General features: G+C 39.7%; 1 protein-coding gene across 5 annotated transcripts in view; it reads right to left on the minus strand.

Annotated features, from left to right (window-relative positions):
• LOC109427728 (cAMP-specific 3',5'-cyclic phosphodiesterase) overlaps positions 1-22,484 on the minus strand; it is a 248,743-nt gene that overhangs the window by 214,134 nt on the left and 12,125 nt on the right. The window lies entirely within an intron of this gene.

Below are 22,484 nucleotides of genomic sequence, written 5' to 3' on the forward strand. Positions count from 1 at the left end.
TTTGCAATAATTTTGATATGGTAATCTCGTTGAGTTCGTATTCCAACTTCGTATGCAGGAAAATGCTGAAATTCTACAAAAATGGGAGCGTACGAGCAATTGCATTGTTGTGTGAGTATTGTGGTAAACGTAAACAAATCCTCAAGCCCAACATGTACATAAAAAACATTACTGTTTACAATTCCAACAGAACATAACCTAAATTTTATTTGTTTTACTTAATTGTATTTGAATTAATCTTCCTTGTGCATTAAGGTCATTTCAATATCAATATCAATATCAATCACATTATTTCACAATTTTTAAACTGCTTCTTAATTTACAATCGCTAACCCAAGGTTAACTGTGTCACATTGATTGCTGTTTAAATGCCATATACGAGCAAGGCATTTCCCTAATTACAGCGTGGCGCATAGAATGTCGTCCAACAGATAAATTGAATATTTTACATTTAATTGCCAATATAACAGGTCCCTACTGGGTCTGATGTGAAACGCCGAGCAAACCTCTCAAGATTTTGATGTTTAATGCATGGCCCAATGCACGCCGTCATGACTATTGCTAGTTTACAGTAATTATACGCACTCCCCTCATCATACGGCTACTCGTTGTCTACACCTAGTCATTCGTCGACGATGATTAATTGTCCCAAGGAGGTGCCAACTACCAACCGGATAATTGTCAGAGTGATGTCTAACCGACCAAGTGCAGGCAGGAGTTTGCTGCGCCATTTATCAACGGTTAGTTATCTTCCTAATTGTAGAGTACATGTCTAGCGTCGTTAACCATAGCGGCAAAATCACGTTCCGCTGCTCCCGTTTGGGATTCGTTCTGTTCTATACCGATGAGGAGCGGTTTATTGGTTGAATCAGGTTACTTTCTTCCGAGTCGTCACTTGTTTATCCTTGGTCTATCACTTTCGGCAGTCTATTAATGAATTTTACAGGCTACTTTCTAGCGTTATGTTTGTGCTCCGGTTCCCAAATATTTCAATCAAAATTCGTATATTTTTAGACCCGTCCAAGGCCATCGCGCTTCACCTGAGGCGTATAATGTGTACCAACCAAGCGGCGGGTGTCGGCCGATTGGCAGTGTGTCTCCTTGTGAAAGTAGCCCGGCTCGTTCGGTCGGAGGCAAGCAAACCTCCCACGCACCTTTCCTGCACACCTAGTGGGAAAATCGGGACGGAGCGGAAAAAACGCCGCCGATGATTTAATATATATTTGCCAGATTAATTTTAAATAGCTCCACCGACTGGAGGAAAGGCGTGAAAATGCGCTGCTTGTTTGCTGTCCGACGAAAAGAGAGGTCACGCTCTCTCGTTGGCTGACCGGGTTTAATGACGGCGGATGTCGGGTTAATTGGTTGAATTTCAGAGCGGTTCTGCGAGTGACGATGATCTCGACTGGGCTACCTTTAGATGGAACTTTGTGGATGTCGCATGTCTGAAGATGTTTCAGTTTTCCGTAAGATTTATGAGTTATAATAAAATACAAGGGCACGGTAAAAGGCTGGGCATTTTGCGTAATTCAGGACCCATTGAAATCCCTAGCTTCTGCCCAGTAGCTACTATCCCTACCACCGCGTAGTACCGGCCTAGAGGAGCGGCTTACAATAGCATCTGTTCCCCATGTTAGGGGCGGTTCATCGCGATCCGAGTACCAGAGAAGCACTCTAAGCTCAAAGGTACACAATGATCCACCCTGAAGTTGGGGGTTGGTATCCGACAATGCGCGTCAACCCTGCAAAGAAAAGGAACGGAAAACCAGCAACAGAATAATACGAATCGAAACCAACGTAAACGACCCCAGTGAACAAAGAGGTCTTGCGATGGGAACTCGGTGTGTGTAATTGTCGATCTCTCAACTTCATTGGGAGTACCCGCATACTCGTCGACCTACTGGAGGACCGCGAGTTCGGTATTGTAGTGCTGCAAGTAGGGCGCCATCCACAAATTACGTAACGCTCTAGGGGGAGGGGGGAGTATGGCCGAGCGTTACGGTCCATACAAAAAAAAATGGGTTTTCATACAAAAAAGCGTTACGGAGGGGGGAGGGGGGGTTCGAAAAATGTAGATTTTAGCGTTACGTAATAAATGGATGCTGCCTAGTGTGTTCGACAGGATTTAAGATGATGTGAACGTCATCTACCAGAGCTGCGGCATCACATGTGAGCTGGGAACAGCTGTCATCGTGATATGCGATATGTAGCACGTGATCGATTGGTAGCCGATCGACGCAAGAATGTACAGGCTGAGGATCAAGGGTCGATTCGTCAACTTCAGCATAATCAACGTCCACAGCCTACGAAGCCACTTATGATGACAAGGACGTATTCAACGCGCAGCTCGAACGCGTTCGCTGCCCAAGCCACGATGTCAAGATTATCATGGGAGACCTAAATTCTCAGGTAGGCCAGGAGAAAGAACTAAGACCGAGGATTGGAAAGTTTAGCGCCCACCAGGTCACAAATGAAAACGGTCTACGACTCATTGATATCACCGACTCCAAAAACATGATCATACGTAGCACCAGCTGGAATACTGCTGGAATACAGTCAAAGCAGCAATAAACAAGGAAGTCGACAGTTCAAATGGTTAGACAAGGAGTGCAAAGCGGTACGAGGCAGCGCGGACGATTTAAGCTGTACATAGTATGGAGTCTGACATATCGAAACGTACAGAATCGGAAGTAACAGACCCACATGATTAATGACGGGCATGATGGAAAGCTGATATCAGCACTTGATGATCGGCGGAACGGCAAGGTAACTGTCTGTACAAATCTATCTCAGATAATGTTCCTTCGTTTATCACTGACTTCTTGGGAAGTTATGTGGAATGGAAATTATTATACCAATCCACAATGGGTCCACAGCCGCATTTACGAAGACAAAAATGTTTGTGTCTAGACCTTAAGTTTTTGGTACATGGTGTCTTTGGGAAATTTTCTTCATATTTTTGGACCTTTTTTCTCATCATTGTGAAATTAAAGTGGTCCCTCTAGTTTAGCTGATCCAAACATCTGCTTTTTAATAGTACATTGAGAATAGTAAGCTAGTCCCAAGTCCTATTCATTAGTTTCTTGTGCAATTTCGATTGCTCTGGTCAACGGAGTAGCAACTACGAATTGTGCAGTCATCTATGCTCATGCTCATGCTCCAAAATCTGCTTTTTAATAGTTTTATGGACGCTTACAAAATGTGCTACAAAGTTATAAAAGAACTTAATTGGAGCAAGTTTGCTGAAGAAGCCATTATTCTATCTCCTATGATTCCTAACTTATTTTTTTTTAATAACCATGTTAGGGTGATCCATGAAATTCAGTTTTCTTGCAATAACTTTAAATTCATTAATTTCTCGTAAAAACTTTGTTCCGAGCACTTTTAAAACTATCAGAGACGCATATATTTCCAAGTAGCTCAATATTCTATCTCTCATAGTTAAAAAGATATTGGCTTTTTTCTTCAGAAAACCACTTTTTTTCAAAAAGTCATATCTCAAAAAGGAGCTAATGGATTTGCCGAATTGCATTGAAAAGATCGTACTCTGTTCTATTGATGGTGAAAAAATTGTGAGTACTTTTTGTTTGACGCTTCTTATTGAATTTTAAAAATACGGTTTTTTACATAGAAAATCAGTTGTTACTCTTAAAATCGACGAGATACAAACTTGGCATCTTCGACAATATTGTGAGTTTTTGGATGCTCTAAAAGTGCTCAGAACAAAGTATAGCGAAAAAATCAACGCATAAAATGATATTGAATAAAAACGGATTTTCATATGGAAAACAAAACATTTCAAGAAAATTCAAATCGTTTTTGTTAGATAGATCGAAGTAGCCATGTCGAAAAAGTTTCAACTTGTTTATATTCTACATTCCGTCATTAGGGTGAATATATGACGAAGCCACAACTCAAATGTTCAAGAGCACAAATCTGAAGAACCAAATGTCGGTTTGCGCTGAAAAGTTGATCGATTAGTCGTCACCAGGGGGTAACCAATCGATCAACTTTTCAGTTTAAACCGACATTCGGTTCTTCTGATTTGTGCTTTCGAAAATTCGAGGTGTGGCTTCGTTATATATTCACCTTAGACTCAGCTTAAAAAGTGATTTTGAGCAAATTTCCATCAATTAAATTTAAATTTTATCTCTTTAATTCATGGATAGCAAAAATGTAAATCACTGGTAAATATTGATGTTAACATAAAAGCCTATCAAAGATACATAATTCACGATATCTTACCAACATTGTGCCTTAATGGTGATGGTAGTATAAATAAACATTGGTTCTAAAATGAAATGGATGACCATTTATCAAGCAACTTTGATCTATCTAGCAAAGAAGAGTTAAATTTGCTTGAATTGTTTTGCTTTCCATATGAAAATCCGTTTTTATTCAATATAATTTTATGCGTTGATTTTTTCGCTCTATTTTGTTCTGAGCACTTTTAGAGCATCCAAAAACTCACAATATTGTCGAAGACGCCAAGTTTGTATCTCATCGATTTTAAGAGTTACAACTGATTTTCTTTGTAAGAAACCGTATTTTTTAAATTCAATAAGAAGCGTCAAACAATAAAAGGTACTCACAATTTGTTCACCATCAATAGAACAGAGTACGATCTTTTCAATGCAATTCAGCGACTCCTTTTTGAGATATAACTTTTTTTTTAAAGTGATTTTTTTGAAGAAAAAGCCAATATCTTTTTAATTATCGGTGATAGAACATTTGAGCTCTTTGGAAAAAAATATGCGTCATTGATAATATTAAAAGTGCTCCGAACGAAGTTTTTACGAGAAACGAATGGATTGAAAGTTATTGCAAGAAAACTGAATTTCATGGATCACCCTAACATGATTCTTTTAAAAAATATAAGTTAGGAATCATAAGAGATAGAATAATGGTTTCCTTGGCAAACTTGCTCCAAATAAGTTCTTTTACAATTTTGTAGAACATTTCGTAAGCGTACATAAAACTATTAAACAGCGTAAAAAAAATTCCCAAAGACACCATGTACCTAAAACTTAAGGTTTAGGTACAAACATTTTTGTCTTCGTAAATACGGCTCTGGACCCATTGTGCAATCTAAATAAAATCTGCTTTAGCAACTACTTTTGTCCGCAGTCAAAGATGCGTGCGAGATGGTCGCCTAAAGAAGCATACCTGTTTCCAAATTTTCCATCTTAGTGCCCTTTGATAATTCTTGTAAAAAGGACGATGATTGCCAGGACATGACCGGCGCCGTTATTGACCTTGCTAAAGTGTTTCCGAACTGTGTACAGTGAGAGCGTTGTGCTAGTCCCAAGCTCCATTCATTGATTCACTGTGCAATTACGATCGCTCCGGCCAATCACGGAGTAGCAACTACGAATTCTGCGGCCATACATGCTCGCTCATGCTCAAACGTGTGCTCAAAGCACAATATGGCCGAGAATGATTTCCTGGGCAGCATACCGGACTGCTCAAATCAACCATGGTCGGTGTGCAAATTAGAGTAAAGGGTAGGAAAGGATGACGAAATCAAGAGTGATTTGGCGAGCTTCGAACATCCCTAAAGTTAAAAAGAAGAAGCTGCTGCAACCTTACCGTTTATCGTTTGTCTTAGATTTGAATAGGGCGTACGTTCCACTTAATCACAGCAAATTAAAAAAAAAGACGGACAACGTCTTCAGCTTTCGGCTGTACAGACTGTATTAAACTTAACACTATAGACAACAGACAAGCGGAGCATGCACCAGTGGAAACGGGGAAGAAACTATTCTCACGAAAAGTTTCAACAAATTACAAAAGCCAAACTGAATCCGAGCCCACACCATGATCATTCCTTTTTTCACAAACCATCTCTATTTCGGCTTAGATGCCAATTCGGCAGAATCATTGCCTGTTCTGTGGCTTAGTTGGTTAAAGCGCCGGTCTGCCGAATTCGGAGTCGTGAGTTCGAATCCCGCCAGATCGCGTTTTTCCACAAATGTGTCTCTCAATTTGTTAATTAGCAACATTCTGTGCCTTCTAATTCTCATTTATCGCCACAATGATTAAATAGTACACTACTTATTTGATATTATGATTCATTTTTAAAATCGTTGAAAAGACACGGATACTGTCTTCAGCCAGAGGCTGTTCAGACTGAAACTTAACACCAGACAAGAGACATACGAAGCATGTACCAGTGTATACGAATATGAAACTATTCTCACGTAAAGTTTTATCGTCCGGAGCGGGAATCGAACCCACACCCCACGGTATGGCGCGCCTAAAATCTTGGTGTCCCTAACCGCACGACTACGAGGCTCCAATTAAAAGTTAAAGTAATCAACGGATAATATAAGTATACCCCCCCTCTCTTAAGCCATAAAATATCAAAACGTTAGTCTCTGCTACGTGGGAACAAGCCTGGCCAATTTTGTGCTATTGTGAGAACAATATTACAGATACCAATTAAGCAGCGACATAAAGCTTCAGCTTGAGCTTGGCTAACCGCCCGTGAATGCTACTCCCGTATCGCCAGACCAGCTACATTCACACAAGGACCAATGAGATATCGGGCCGTGGACTAAGCAGGCATCTTCAGCGTTTGTTGGAATGTTGATGAACTTCTAATTTAGGCGATAATGGCGTTACGTTGCAGGTCAATGTAGGGGGAAGGGGAAGGAAGTAATGATTACAATCGTTTGTATCCGCAGCAGACCGAATATACTTCTGCGTCTGCACAAATCCAAGCGGATGTCGGAGTGTTGGTGGAATATGGTGGGATGGGCAAAGGGTTCACACATTGGTGCGTGGATGCCAGATGTGGATGGATTAGTGTATTTATTACTCTGAAGATAATGTGGCACCATTCGCTTGATTGCATTACTCGTAGGCGATTGGCACTATGCTATGGCTTTTCCAACGCGTTTCTGTTCTAGCGAGGGCTATGAGCATGTGAATAAACATGAATTGGTAGAGAAGAGAAAGATAGAGAAAGTGCATAGAAAAATACAAAGTAGGAGGACGGGCCAGGGATTGAACCTAGGACCTTCTGCATAGCCGGTTCTGATTCTGACACTTTCAAAAGGTCAATTAGACCTGACAACAGAATGGAAATGATAAATGAATGATCGTGGGTGTGGCTATGTTAAACTCCAATTTTAGTTGGGGTCTTTACTGGTTGCAAATTACCTCGATTTCTTAGGGTGTCTTTAGGCCCGGATTAAGGATTGTGAGGGGCCGGGACCCCCAGTGCTTAGCTGGAAGGTACCGAGCGTCTGTTCCCAAGTCGGTGCGGCTCAAACAGCGTCTGCTCTAGCATCCAGCGGCCGAGTATGAAATGCTCAGGTGGCAGCCCCACCACAGTGAATAGGGGACCTTAGGCCAACAACCTACTGTTTCCGAAACCAAAAAAACGTTACAGAAACCGATAATGAAACATTACGAACTGATTCAACGGTAACGACTTTTAGCGCGAAACAACGGACAAGAATTGAAGCCTGCTACCCTAGGCTGGCAGGGTGGTAAACTGACACAACTAGCCCATGAGGCATGCCGTATGAAACTTGAGATCCTAGGACTGAGCGAAGTCCGTTGGCCGAACTTTGGCGAAGATTGGCGTCGGGCCAAATTCTGTTATACTCTGGCCTACAATGTGAGCACGCCACCGTGGGATTGGTTTCCTGCTCAGCGCTCAAGCCCACGCTGCACTCATTAAGTGGGAACCTATAAATCAGATAATAATTGTAGCCAAATGCAGAACACGAATTCGAAATCTTATTGTGATCCAATTTGGATTCAATGTTACGCACCAACCGATGCTGCCGGATTGCTGTGCAAAGAGAACTTTTACAGTCAACTGAATGCTGTAGTGAATAAGATTCCAAAAGGTGATATCAAGATCCTCATGGGCGTCTTTAACACGTCTTTAACTCGGACTATGAGCACGTCATGGTACGCCATGGTCTCGGAGAAATGAGCGAGAACGGTAAGCTGTTTGCAGAGTTTTGTGGCAACAATGACATGGTGATTGGGAGATCGGTCTTTCTCCATCGACCAATGTACAAAGTGACATGGGTTTCCAGTGATGGCGTCACGGAAAATCAAAATCGACCACATCTGTATCAGCTGGAAAAAGAGAAGGAGTCTTTTTGATGTGCGGAACAAACGTAGCGCCAACATTGCGTCCGACCATCATGTCCTAATCGGCGAGATCCGGCTGCGCATTGCGAGGGTCCATCAACAGGAGGAGAAAATCGAGCGCCGGTTTAACACACGCCAACGCTGCAATCAAAAGGTCCTTCGTCAAGGAGCTAGAGCATCGTGCTGCGGATATTCCGGAAGGTGGAAGTGCAAAAGAATAATGGAGCGCCATCAAGAATGCCTTCATCGCCACCGGCGAGAATAATTTGGGTGAACTACGCACCCGGAGAAAGCAGTGGATCACAGATGACACCTGGAGGAAACTAGAGGAGCGAAGGAACGCCAAAGCCGCGATAGCGCGAGTGAAAACACGAGGAGCCAAAGCCGTAGCCCGTCAGTGCTGTTCGGCTCTCGAGAAGGAAGTAAAGCGACAAAAGCAGCTAAATGGCGGCCGATGGTGACCCCAAGATCGACATAGGTGCATGGATCAAGAAGGCGGCGGCTACCTTTGAAAGTTTAGGAAATGTATGGAAAACAGTTCAATTAGTCGACGCAAAAAAATCCGAATTTTCAACTCGAACGTGAAATTTGAGCTGCTGTACGCTAGTTAAACTTGGTGTGTATCAGCGGAGAACACTCAACGGCTGCAAGTCTTCATCAGTAGATGCCTGTGGTACATAATTCGTACATGGTGGCCTCACAATTGGATATCCAACGTGGAACTCCATCGTCAATGTTATCAAAAGCCGATAACGTCAGAAATTCGGTAGCGAAAGTGGAGGTGGGTCGGCCACACTCTACGCAGGAGGGCTGGCAATCGCCCAGGATGAATTTCTTTCAATTCGGGTGCTCTGGACTGAAAGTAGGTAATGATGTCTAAATGGTGGGGGCCCTACTCCATGCATCCTTTTTAACCATTTTGAACAGAAAGTTTCCAGTTTTACCTGCACATTTTCTATAAAATATGGTACTAATGGGTAACATTAAACATTTTCATGAAACATATGTTCATGCTTTATTAAGCGCTTTTTAATTTTGAAATTAAATGCTCCATTTGCAATTTGCTATGGTCGCAAATACCTTTTGTCAACTGTAACCCGCCATTGAACGGCAAAGCCGAAATGTCAGCAAAAATAGGTTAACCATTCATTCGTCACATTCATGTTTTCTAGCATAGGAAAATGACCAAACACCGACTGTTGAATAGGCAGCTACGTTCCACTTGCGTTCTTTCAGAACAAGCATTAACATCCGCAGCGTGGTTTCACACATTGAAACGCTACCTGGCATACGCGTTTTATATTGCGGCTCAGCTGGGATGGGACATAAAACTGCGGTCGATACCTCTCTATATAGCCCCTGGAACAAGCGTTTCCCAGGCGGGCGGTCGGTCGCAAGCTTGATTACGTTCCCCATGTGGTGATGCTATGTGTGTAGGGTTCTTTTTGCTCCAATAATAACATATGTAGAACAGGGAGTGGATGGATGGGCCTCCTATAATGTGAATCCAGCTTTGCGACACACGTTACTCAATAGCAGAGCGTGCGATTATTCAATGTGCTTTACGGGATGTGTGGTGAAATATTGGGATTAATATTGCATAATTCATAAAATAGAAGGATTTGTATGAAATATTCAAAAGTTGGAAACTAAGTGAGAAAAGAAAAATTTTACTAAACTGTGAAACATATTTCAGTTTAAGAAAAACAAGTCAAAGAATGTGAAAAAATAAAACTGAAATCAGTGCACTAAAAAAAACAAAATACTTTCATAAAATTGCTTCAATTGACATTAGATTTGACCATACACGTTTTGCAACAAATGCGAATTTCCATTGTCATATCGTAGTCCCCCATCCGCATCGAGTGCTTGGCCATCTGTTCGATTCCATCCATTGGCGCGTAGTCGTCGTCGTCGAGTAGTAGAATACGTCAAGAACTCCACTCCACAACAACGGTCGGCATTCTCTATCGGGCACAAGCCGTGATGCACCCATAAATATATACGCCCCTCCGTCTACCTAACCATAACGCACGGTATCCACCACAACGACGACGACGACGACGACGATAGATTGACTGAGGCAGTTGAGCTAATTGATAAATTATTCAAACAATACAATTTTCCATACGCGCGCAGTACTGGCATCAAGGCGTTCGATCGCTGCTGACGTTGCCTGCTATACCGGCTGGTGCTTGCTATCAATCCATCCATCCGCAGTAGGTCGCGCGCGCCACTTCGCAATCACCCAATTTGGCCAGATAAATTTATGCATTTGACAGCAGTGCGGGGGCGGAGGAGGCGGCCACATATACGAGCTTCCCTCCGCTTTTGATACTGATGAATCAGTAAGGATTACACAGTGATTGGAAATGTCTCATTTCAATTAATGACTCTCTTTGGCATTGATTTGTCATATTTGAGTCATATGTATGTTTGAGAAGGTGTTACGACACCACGGTTAATCATAAGAACAGATTGTAACAGCACGAATATCTTTCTAACTGCAGCTAGATTGAGGGGATACATCCCGAGCGTCTGTTCACCAAGAAGGTGCGACTCAAACAGCGTCGTCTGTACTTAAATCCATCGATTCAATATGAAATGCTCCTCGACCGGAAGCTATACCTAAGATGGCACTCAATGCCAGTGGCAGACTCATCATGGTGAATAGGTGACTTAAGACCAACAACCTAATGTCCCCGAGTCTCTACAAACCGTTCAAGAAACCAACAGAGAAAAATCACGAACTGATTTAACCCTTTGAAGCCGAAATTTTTCCAAGCGATATTTTGAAGTTTTTTTTACGTTTTTCTGTAGCTTTGGTGGTCAATAGTATAAAAACGGTAGAATATCATGCAGAATATTTTTCTGGATATCCTAGGTCATCCAAACTATTCTTGAGTTTAGATCCTTAAGTCTACGGGTGTAACGGCAACTTCTTTCATTATACAAAGCTACTATTTGTAATCTACCATGTCCAGTAAGTTTCCTGAAAGTTCAATAGACAGTATCAGATCAGTCGGGATATCCTAGGTCATCCAAACTGTTCTTGAGTTTAGATCCTAAAGCCTACGAGTGTAACGGTAACTTCTTTCATTATACAAAGTTACGATTTGTAATCTATCATGTCTAGTTAGTCTTCTGAAAGGTTAATAGACAATATCAAAACAGTCGGGTTATCCTAGATTATCCAAACTATTCTTGAGTTTAGATCTTAAAGTCTACGGGTATAACGGTAGCTTCTTTTATTGAAAACTACGATTTGTAATCTATCATGTCCAGCAAGTCTTCTGAAAGTTTTTTTTTTTTTTTTTTTTTTTTTTTTTTTTTTTTTTTTTTTTTTTTTTTTTTATAGGGTGTACAGAAGCACTGCACTTTTTGTACTCTAATGAACGTAATGTTCCTCTAAAGAGACAAAAAGCACTGTGAGGGTTGTTGTTGTGGTGTTACAATGACTGTTTAAATAGTAGTAAGCTATAGCTTTTCCTTCCTAAAGATACCTGTCTAGATTGTTGTTTACATACCTTTTCAAGTTTTTCTTAAATATAACTACAGATTCAGAATTTCTTACAGTAATGGGCAAATTATTATAAATGCGAGGTCCAATTGCTGTGAACCTTACAGTATGCGAGGTCCAATTGCTGTGAAGTTACAGTAGTTGTTTTTTATCAACTAATTTTCATAACAGTAAGGAAGCCCATATAATATTCCAAAAATATATAACAACCCTTTTTGTTCCTCTAACAACTTTTAAAAGTACAGTGGATTATGTAACACTACTTAGCGTCGTGGCAAAAGCTATTATCACAAGTGTAGTCCTGAAGCTATTGTCTCCGGAGTAGTGTTTTTGATCTGAAATATCTTAAAACTATCTTGAAATGACTCATGATATGTCAGGAGGATTACAGATTATAGTTTAAAGTGCATTGTGGAAATACCTACTGCTACTATCAAGAGCTAAACTTCAGGATAGATTGGACGACCCTCAATGTCGCAAAGGTTCATAATAATATATAGTAGACTTCAGGTTGGTCCAGCAATCGCGACTGATTGTGAAATGTTACTCGGTATGTCAGATATAGCTTATGTAACGAGTGTAGACCTAAAGTTCTGAACTCAAAGATAGTTTGGCTTACCTGGAACATTCGCATAGTGTATTTAAATGACATTTGAGATTTCAAGAGCTTCACGGATCTCAGCAGATTATGCTGTGCTATTATTTATGGTGAAAACACATAGTTTTTCTTGTAGATTTGAAGGACTTCATTATAGAACAGTTTGGACGAACACGAATGTCCCAAAGATTTATAATACGCTAGTAGACTTCAGGTTGCAGTAACTGCGATTGATCATGCAGCGTTACTCAGTATAACAGCACTATAATAGCAATGCTATTATTAATGGCGAAAACACATAAAGTTTTTGTTGTAGATTTGAAGGACTTCATTATAGAACAGTTTGGACGAACCTGAATGTCCCAAAGGTTTATAATAAGCTAGTAGACTTCAGATTGCTGCAGTAACTTCGGTTGATTATGCAGCGTTACTCAATATAACAGATATGGATACTGTTACGAGTGTAGCCCTGAAGTCCTGAATTCTAGTTTGGCTGACGTGGAATATCCCTGTAGTGTCTCTAAATGACATATGAGATATCAAGTGCTTCGCGGATTCCAGCAGATTATGAAATACTATTATTTATGGCAAAAACACATAAAGTTTTTCTTGTAGATTAGAAGGACTTCATTATAGTACAGTTTGGACGAACCTCGAACGAATGTCCCAAAGGTCTATAATAAAAAAAAAAAAGTAGACTTCAGATTGGTCCAGTAACCACGGATAAATATGCAACGTTACTCAGTAAAGCAGATATGGCTATTGTTACGAGTGTAGACCTGAAGTCCTGAACATCAAGGTAGTTTGGCTGACCTGGAATATCCCTGTAGTGTCTCTAAATGTCATTGAAGATGTCAATAGCTTCGCGGATCCCAGTAGTTTATGCAATGCTATTATTTGTGGCGAAAATACATAAAATTATTCTTGTAGATTTAAAGGACTTAACTATAGGACAGTATGGAACACCTAGAACATCCCAGAATATAAAACACCTTTTGATATTCTTGACGAAGTCTAAATGAATACATATAAACGTAATCCACATCCATGTTCAGCTTTTAGAACAACTGGTATGCCATTCATTTCGTTTTTCCAAATTTCATCGTGTTCAGGGCTCAATTTGCAGAGACTTTGCCGAAGACAGTATTTTGTTTTATCGAATGGGTGAATTTATACAGTCGTTTCTATGTTGGGGTCATATTCCAATTTTATGACCCCTCCGGCTCCAAAGGGTTAACGGCATCGACTTTAAGCATGAAACAACGGACAAGAATTGGAACATGGAATGCAGCAAGGCTAGCTCAGCTCTAGACAAACTAGCACAGCTCGCCATGCAAGGCGCGGCGCATGAAGCTTGAAATTCTGGGACAAAATTAAGTCCGCTTGCCTTACTTTGGAAAACACAAGCTACCGATGGGACAGGTATTGTTTCATTCCGGAATTCAAGGCGTCAACGATGCCCAACACAGGAGGAGTTGGTTTCCTACTTAGCGTCCAGGCTCAGGTGGCGCTTATCAAGTGGGAGCCAAATAACCCATAAACACCTGGGACGATCTACTTTTGGGTAAAAATGCTCAACCAAATTTTAAATACGATGAATGATCACAGAACATAGTCTACGGTACTCAAAAATGCTTAAGGACAAGGTATTTGGAGCACATAGCTCAAAATTTCTAGAGCACCGTTTTTTAAAACCGTTTAACGGATATGGCTGAAAATGCATCATGCTCAGTGATTGTCAACAGGGTGATGCATTTTCATCCAAATCCGTTTAACCTTTCTAAAAAACGGTGCTCTAGAAAATTTGAGCTATGTACTCCAAATACCTTGTCCTTAAAGCACCGCTAGAAAGTTCATGGTTCATAAATTGGGTGATCTTGGTTATCAAAAATACTCAGGAATTCATTTTGTTATGATTTACAGGATCTACCATCATTTGTGTTCACTATGTTAAAGAAATTTAGACACGTTTATGTCCATTACACCTCGCAATGCTACGAGCAACTCGGTATTGTGCTCGGTATTGAAGTTTGGGTTACAATATCTACATACTGTATCATGATTAATTTGTAAAAATATTCGTGGAATGTAACCTCTACTGCTGATGGAGTCTCAGTGCACAACTATAATGCTTTTGGTACATTCATGGGATATTCCAGGCTTTCCAAACTATTCTGGAATTAGGACCTCCAAGGTCTACAGGCTCTTCTCTTGTTTCTCTTCACTCTATCGGCATAATTCTTTCACGATTGTGTCTGTTCTGTTGCACCTCATAATATTACGAGTATATCTATGTGTTGCTATTTGAGTGTCCACTGGCATACAGATGGACCCTAATGTATTCTGAAGTATGCGTCAAAATATCTGTAAATCTTTGGATAAATATTTATATTGTAACGAATGCTTGCAGAATATAACCTACGCTACTTCTAGAACCTCAGAGTGCAATTCTGATAACTTAGCAACATTCACTTGGTGATCTAGGTCATTCAAACTATTCTGGAATTAAGACCTTCAAGCTCTGCAACAAGCTCTTTTCTTGTATCTCTTTACTTTATCGATGTTATTCTTCCACGATTATTTCTGTTCCTCAAAAAGGAATTCCTCAACTAAAACCTCCAAAAATTTCTCCATAAATTCTTCCCGAAACAACTCCAGAAAATTCTCTACAGATTCCTCCAAAGGTTCCTCCATAACTGCTTAATAAATTCCCCCACGAAACCCTTCAGTAACTCTTCTATGAATTCCATCAGTCATTTCTCAAGGAATGTTAGAAAGAAATTTCTCCAGGATATACTCCAGGAAGAATTCCAGAAATTCCTCCAGCAAATACTCCAGGAATTCCTTCAGGAATTACTCCAGGAATTCCTCCCGGAATTACTCTACGAATTCCTCCAGGAGTAATTACAGGAAATCCTTTAGAAATTGTTTCGGGGAATACTTTAGGAATTACTCCAAGAACTTCTCTTGAAATTCCTCCAAAAATTCCTATAAAAATCTTCCAGGAATACCTCCAAAACTTTCGCTAAGAATTCCTCACAAATCCCTATAGGTATTCCTCCAAGATTCTCTGCCAATAATTCCTCTAAGAATTCCCCCAGGAATTTCTCTAGAAATTCCTCGAAAATTCTTCCAGGAGTTCCTCCAAGAATTCTGCCAAAAATTATTACAAGAATCCCTCCCCGAATTTCTTCGGAAATTTCTTCAAGAATTCCACCAGGAATTTGTTCAAAAATTTCTCCAGAACATCTGCCAAAAATTTCTCAAAGAATCCCTCTAGGTATTCCTCCAAGAATTTCTCCAGGAAGTCTTCCAAGACTTTCGCAAAAAAAAAATCAACAAGCATTCCTCCAGAATTTCCTCCAAGAATATCTCCAGAAATTCCTCTATGAATTTCTCTAAGAATTCATCTAGGAATTTCTACAGAAATTGTTCGAAGAATTCCTCTAGAAACCTGCAGGAAAACCTCCAGATTTTTTTCCAAAAAATACTCCAGAGATTCCTCCGAGATTTCTTTCATGCATTTCTCCAGAAATTCCTCCAGGAATTCGTCAAGAAATTTTTCAGGAGCTCTTTGAAGAATTCTTCCAGAAATTCCTTGAGGGATTTAAAGGAAATTTTTTTTTTTTGAAGAATTCCTACAGAAATTCCTCCATGAATACCTCCACGATTCTTCAAGAAACCTTTAAAAATTCCTCAAGAAAATACTCCTGGGATTACTTTAAGAAATCATCCGAAATTCCTCCGGGGATTTTCTCAGAAATTCCTTCAAAAATTTCTTAAGGAATTACGTCAATATTTTCTCCCGAACTCCAGCAGCTCGCTCAGAAATTGCTCCCGAATTCCTTGATAAATTCTTCTTGAAATTTCACCAGGAAATCTTTCTAGATTCCCCCAGAAATTACTCTGGAAATTCCTTCCGGAAGTCCTCCAGGAATTTCTCCAGGAATTCCTCTTATGATATCTTCAGGAATTCCTCCAAGAATTATTTCAGGAATTCCACCAAAAATTCTTCAAGGCTTTTATACAAGAATTCATCTAGGAATTCCTCCAAGGCATCTGCCTCGACATAATTCTTCCAGGAGTTCCTCCAAAGAATTCTGCCAAAAACTACTATAAGAATCCCTCCACGAATTTCTTGAGAAATTCCTTCAAGAATTCCACCAGGAATTTGTTCAAGAATTTCTCCAGAACATCTGCCAAGAATTTCTCAAAGAATCCCTCTGGGTGTTCCTCCAAGAATTTCTCCAGGGAGCCTTCCAAGACTTTCGCCAAAAAAAAATCAACAAGCATTCCTCCAGGATTTCGTCCAAGAATATCTCCAGAAATTCCTCTATGAATTTCTCTAAGAATTCATCTAGAAATTTCTACAGAATTTTCTCGAAGAATTCCTCTAGAAACCTGCAGGAAATCCTCCAGAAATTCTTCCAAAAAATACTCCAGAGATTCTTCCGAGATTTCTTTCATGTATTTCTTCAGAAATTCCTCCAGGAATTCGTCACGAAATTTTTCAGGAGCTCTTTGAAGAACTCTTTCAGAAATTCCTTGAGGAATTTTCAAAAAAAAAAAAATGAAGAATTCCTACAGAAATTCCTCCATGAATATCTCCACGATCCTTCAGGAAACCTTTAAAAATTCCTCAAGAAAATACTCCTGGGATTACTTTAAAAAATCATCCGAAATTCCTCCAGGGAGTTCCTCAGAAATTCCTTAAAAAAATTCTTAGGGCCGATTTCTTCACCCGGGCTTAAATTTTAAACCAGGCTTAGCAACAATTTAAGCCGGGCTTAACTTTTTTTCAATTTCTTCATCTCGGCTTAACCACTAAACCCGGTTTAATAAAGCTACGGTTTACGTTAAGCGTGGCTTATTTTAAGCGGTGCTCTGAGGTGGCTTAGCAGCGCTAAGCCAGGCTTTAGTCGCAAATGGCTGAGTTTGGGTTTCTTCACCTGCTTCATGGATAAATTTTTGAAACAGCAGAAAATATTTCAATAAAACATGTGCACTTAGGAATGATACAATTGATAACGTTTGGATACGGATGGAGGCGATGATAAAGAAAATGTTAATCTACAGCCGGCACGTCGTTAATATCCCTTTCGGGACGAAGCGCAAAAAGTGAAATCTCCAGACAAATGGCTCAACTTTGACTCTCCAGATCTCTTATATTTCCCAACAAAACAACAATTGTTTCCTCATTTGGAAGAACAACTCTTCAACTTTCGATATCCAGCTTGGGCAACCTTGATAAATCGTAAATAACAAAATATGCGTTTATCTGACGCATTTTGATGTTTTACGGATTTTGTCCACTTTTTGTTTAACTTGTTGTGGTAAATCTCACATGTAACGCAAACAAAAGTTTGTTTGCACACATGATGGGCCAACTATTAAAACAGTTTAATTTGGAATGATTTGAGGCTCAATATTCTCCGTGCAGTTGAAACCCGGATTTTTCGACTAGCGAAGTTGGATTTTTCTCCAAATCCGTGCTTCGGACCTAACATCGGAAGTGGTGCGCTGTTTAGCGAACCAGCTGATTTGGAGAAACTTCGCTAGTCGAAAACTCCGATTTTCAACTAAATTGAGAATAGGTTTCAAAAAACTTCCCATGTTAGTCATGGAACCAAAGTACTGAAAATAAATAAGTTCCACTACGCAAGTGGATTTTAAATATCTTTTTGCAACTCAGCACTATGGAATTTGATTTATACTTGCCGTATCACAACGAACTAGTTTTTCGTACTATACCAAACAATTGCAATATGATTCATAAAGCAACAGATTTTGGTTGTATTATGAATCATAATGCAATTGTTTGATCCACAACGGGAAGAGCTTGCCAAATTGTCACGGTTATAGTACAGCTTGCTTGATCAAAATTTAGTGTCTAGCATGATGGAACCACCGCGAAGCACGATGGTACCGATAGAAATGATCATAGGTAGGGTATTGTACCGTTTGGGCAGGTGTACCTATTTTGGGCATTTGTCGTTATAACTAAGTTAATTTAAAACCGATTGATTTGAAATTTTGTATAGAGTTAGATACTGTACGTGGCTAACTCTATACAAAATTTCAAATCAATCCGTATGAAACTGACTTAGTTATAAGGACTGTTCATTTTATAAAGAGAACACCTTATTTGTGTGATATCTTTTTTTATTTTTCAATAAAATCATTATCGGTTTTTTGCATAAATTTCCATAGCTATTCTATAGTGTAGGAAAAATATAACATTACACAAATTGTCCTTAGTTATGGAACTGAAGCGGTTTTCGTTAAAACTCAATAAAACCCCACTTCTCAAAATTCTACACAACTTTCCACATACATAACTTTAAAACTTTCATGAACTTTTCAATGTGTTGGGATCTAATACTATTCTTCTAAAGATAGAGTGTAATAGTTGGTCAGTAATAATGCACTAAGCATTATACAGCTTGATATAGTGAGTTGCCTTGTTATCAATGAAATTGAAAAAAAAATACTTATTTAAGTCCAGTGATGCAATAACACTACGGAACCAGTTCAAAATTTGTCCAGTATAGAAGAGAATCGCATTCTAAATGATACCGAAGAAAAATATGCTTTAAAGTACACTCTTCATCATTAATTTAATACTTAATGATGGCCATAATGAAAAATTGCATACTTTTTGCTCCATATATGCAAGTTTTTGATTCTAGAGAAGCTTATTATTATTTTTTTCAGCAAGGTCTGACCCTATGTGATTATATACCTTATTTGAAAATAACTACATGTTGATTTTTATTTTCGACATCATTGTTACGTTGTATTTGCAATAGAGTACATCGTTATTTAGAAGAACCTTCATAGAACGAAGCGGTTTTATCTCCGGTAACTGTCATGAAGCACAGTAACCAAGCCAACAATGCTATCAAGAAGCGGTTTTCTGCATTTGAAATTGCATTATTAGTACTTTCGACTAGATCCATTGAAAACATTCAAAATTTAATATTTTTATACATTTTTGTTTAACAAATAAATTTTATTCTGAAAATCGAGTCCAATTTGTAACTTTAATATCTCAACAACCATTATTCCGATTAGGTTTATATTTTGCCAGAATATGTATCACTGAAACTGCTGCAGCATGGCAAACACTTTTTTGCAATTAAAAACGATACACCGATGTTTTACAGAAATTTTGTGTTTATCTTTAGTTTTTGGGAATTGAAAAATTGATCTTTCGAAACACTTTGCCACATTTCTATGAATTTCAATAATTTTAAACCAATTTATTTATGGTTATTATCTGCTAATATAATGTACTCAACAACGAACCAAGGATGCTCAAATTTGAACTACGCGTTTTCTTTTTATAGCCTTGCAAAGTTGTCCTCTTTATAAAATGAACAGTCCTTAGCGGCAAGTGCCCAAAATAGATACACCTGCTCAAATGGTACAAGACCCTATTCTAGTGATTTGTTTTTCATTGCAAAATGTTTTGCAACTCGTTGCAAAACTCGATTTTTACAGCGCATATGTAATCCCATTTTTTCATGATGGATATTTTTCGAAGACATTGAATCCAGATAGGTCGAAATTACATTTTCAGCACTGTAAAAAACGTTCCGTTTTATATTTTAGTACAAGGCAGCGTGCATCGTATTAACGCATTTTTACATTAAAATCCTAAATCTTTTTTATGAGCCGTAATGCACGATCATATTTTCCTTTCCTAGCGTTACGTAATTTGTGAACGGCACCTAAGCACTTTTAAAATAAAGTATTAAAAACACCAACGAATGGAATAAAAGTGGAATAAAATGTTTCTATTAACCCACGAGCGATCACGCTGTTGTATTTTGTACAAGTTGAAAAAATCTCGCTTTTTGTACTCAGCATTAGCGTGGTGCTGACGCAGGTAGTCAACCGCGCGAGTTACGGAAGGTTAAGGGATTTCAGTTTCTAGTTGAACTTGAACTTTGTTGTGGCTCTCATTGAAAGTAAACAGTTCAAAATTTTAAACATATTCGAAAAATGGTCTGGACTCTAAAGCATCTCACCACCAACACATATTCAAAAACTCACTATCGAAATGAAACTCTAACAGGGCAATAATGGAGATTATTTATTCGAAGGCGATTCTAGATATCAAAACATAAAATCAACATTGCAACGCCTTTTCTGCAGCGCGGCACTCCAACTTTGTACAATAAAAGGTAAATTCGAACACCAAATGTTGTGGAACGATCATATGGAGTAGGTACTAAATCGAAGATCTTCGATACTTCGTTGGGTAAAATATCAACATTCTAGGTAGTTCATCATTGTTAATTTCCTTCTACATCCGAAAAATTTACCAAGCGAATCCGCTTTTCCCACTAAATTTTCAACGGATGTGTTGTTGATGTTACTCCATACTGCATATAACGGGCATTTTAAAATATCGGCGGCTTAAAATGACGTTTCCATTGGAAAATCACTGGAATGATATGGGAAATTTCATTAAGCTTGGCTTAGGGTAAGCCATCGCCTTCATTTGCTAAGCCGGTGTGAAGAAATGCAAATATTTAAACCTGGCTTAAGAATTTGGCTTAACTTTAAGTGTGGTTTAAGATAAACCAGGCTTACGTCGTTAAGCCGGGTAGGTGAAGAAATCGGCCCTTAATGAATTACGCCAATATTTTCTCCCGAACTCCAGGAGCTCGCTCAGAAATTGCTCCCGAATTCCTTGATAAATTCTTCTTGAAATTTCACCAGGAAATCTTTCTAGATTCCCCCAGAAATTACTCTGGAAATTCCTTCCGGAAGTCCTCCAGGAATTCCTCTTATGATATCTTCAGGAATTCCTCCAAGAATTATTTCAGGAATTCCACCCAAAATTCTTCAAGGCTTTTATCCAAGAATTCATCTAGGAATTCCTCCAAGGCATCTGCCTCGACGTAATTCTTCCAGAAGTTCCTCCAAAAATCCTTACAGAAATTTCCCGAATAATTTCACCAGGGACTATAAATCCTGCCAAGAATTCCTCCAAGAATCCCTTTAAATCACCATTACGTATATCACGACGTCTGATTGAAGCAAGGATGGATCTGAGGATGCAAGTGAAAGACGCTACTGGACAGTTACTCACCGATCCAACTGACCGGCTAAAACGTTGATTCGAGCACTTTGAACAACTTCTTCATGTTTCGACGTCCGACCAACCGTCAGCATCTCGACATGGTCCGCCTAGGGAACGACGCATCACCCGTGTCAACTCTGAGGCACCATAACTGCAGTGTACTGAAGCAGCCATCCGAAGCATGAAATCCAACAATGCTCCCGAAGACGACCATATATCAGCTGAGTTGCTGAAACCTGACCCATTGCTACCTGTGCAAATGTTACATAAGCTATTCTGTATTATCTGTGATACCGTGACTGGATGCAAGGCGTTTTAGTGAAGGTTCTCAAGTGTGTGCGACAACTGGTGTGGCATCATGTTATTGTGTATTGCTCCTAAAGTTCTGAACAAAGTTATCCTAAATCGGATTAAGGAGAAGAAAGACGGGACTGTCCGACTCCAGCAGGCAGAGTTCCGTGCCGGAAGATCTTTTGCGGACCATATTGCAAAACTCCATATCATCTTGAAGCAGGTTAACGAATTCCACGAATTCCAAGAGTCCCTCTATTTGGTATTCATCACCAGTACTGTTTCTCATCATAATCGACGAGATCACGGTGGAGGCGATTGACCGTGCACCAAATCGTGGGCTACTTTGGCAGCCCATCACTACTGAGCCTAGGAACTATGTACTTCGATTTGGCCGATTATATTGCTCTACTAGCCTAACGGCGCTTTGATATGCAGAGTATGTTCAACGAAATGGCCGAACGGCGGGTTCAACCATCAACGTCAGTAAGACCAAAAACATTCGCACCATAGATCCTGTCCAACACACCTCCTGCAGCGCTACGATTGCAAACCCATGGTCCTCTAGTATATCGGCGAGTATGCGGGTGCTCCCGATGAAGCTGAGAGATCTGCAGTTCCACGTACCGAGCTTCCAATCGCAAGTCCTTTTTCGTCGCTGTGGTCGTCGCCATTGGTATCGGCGAGTATGCGGGTGCTCCCGATGAAGCTGAGAGATCTGCAGTTCCACGTACCGAGCTTCCAATCGCAAGTCCCTTTTCGTCGCAGTGGTCGTCGCCATTGGTATCGGTTCGAATTCTTCTCTTGTTGATTTTTCGGTGCTAGTCTTTTTATGGCTGGCTCGCAAGGGCCTGACACCAACCCAC

The sequence above is a fragment of the Aedes albopictus genome, chromosome 1, assembly GCF_035046485.1.
Source record: "Aedes albopictus strain Foshan chromosome 1, AalbF5, whole genome shotgun sequence".
NCBI lineage: Eukaryota > Metazoa > Arthropoda > Insecta > Diptera > Culicidae > Aedes > Aedes albopictus.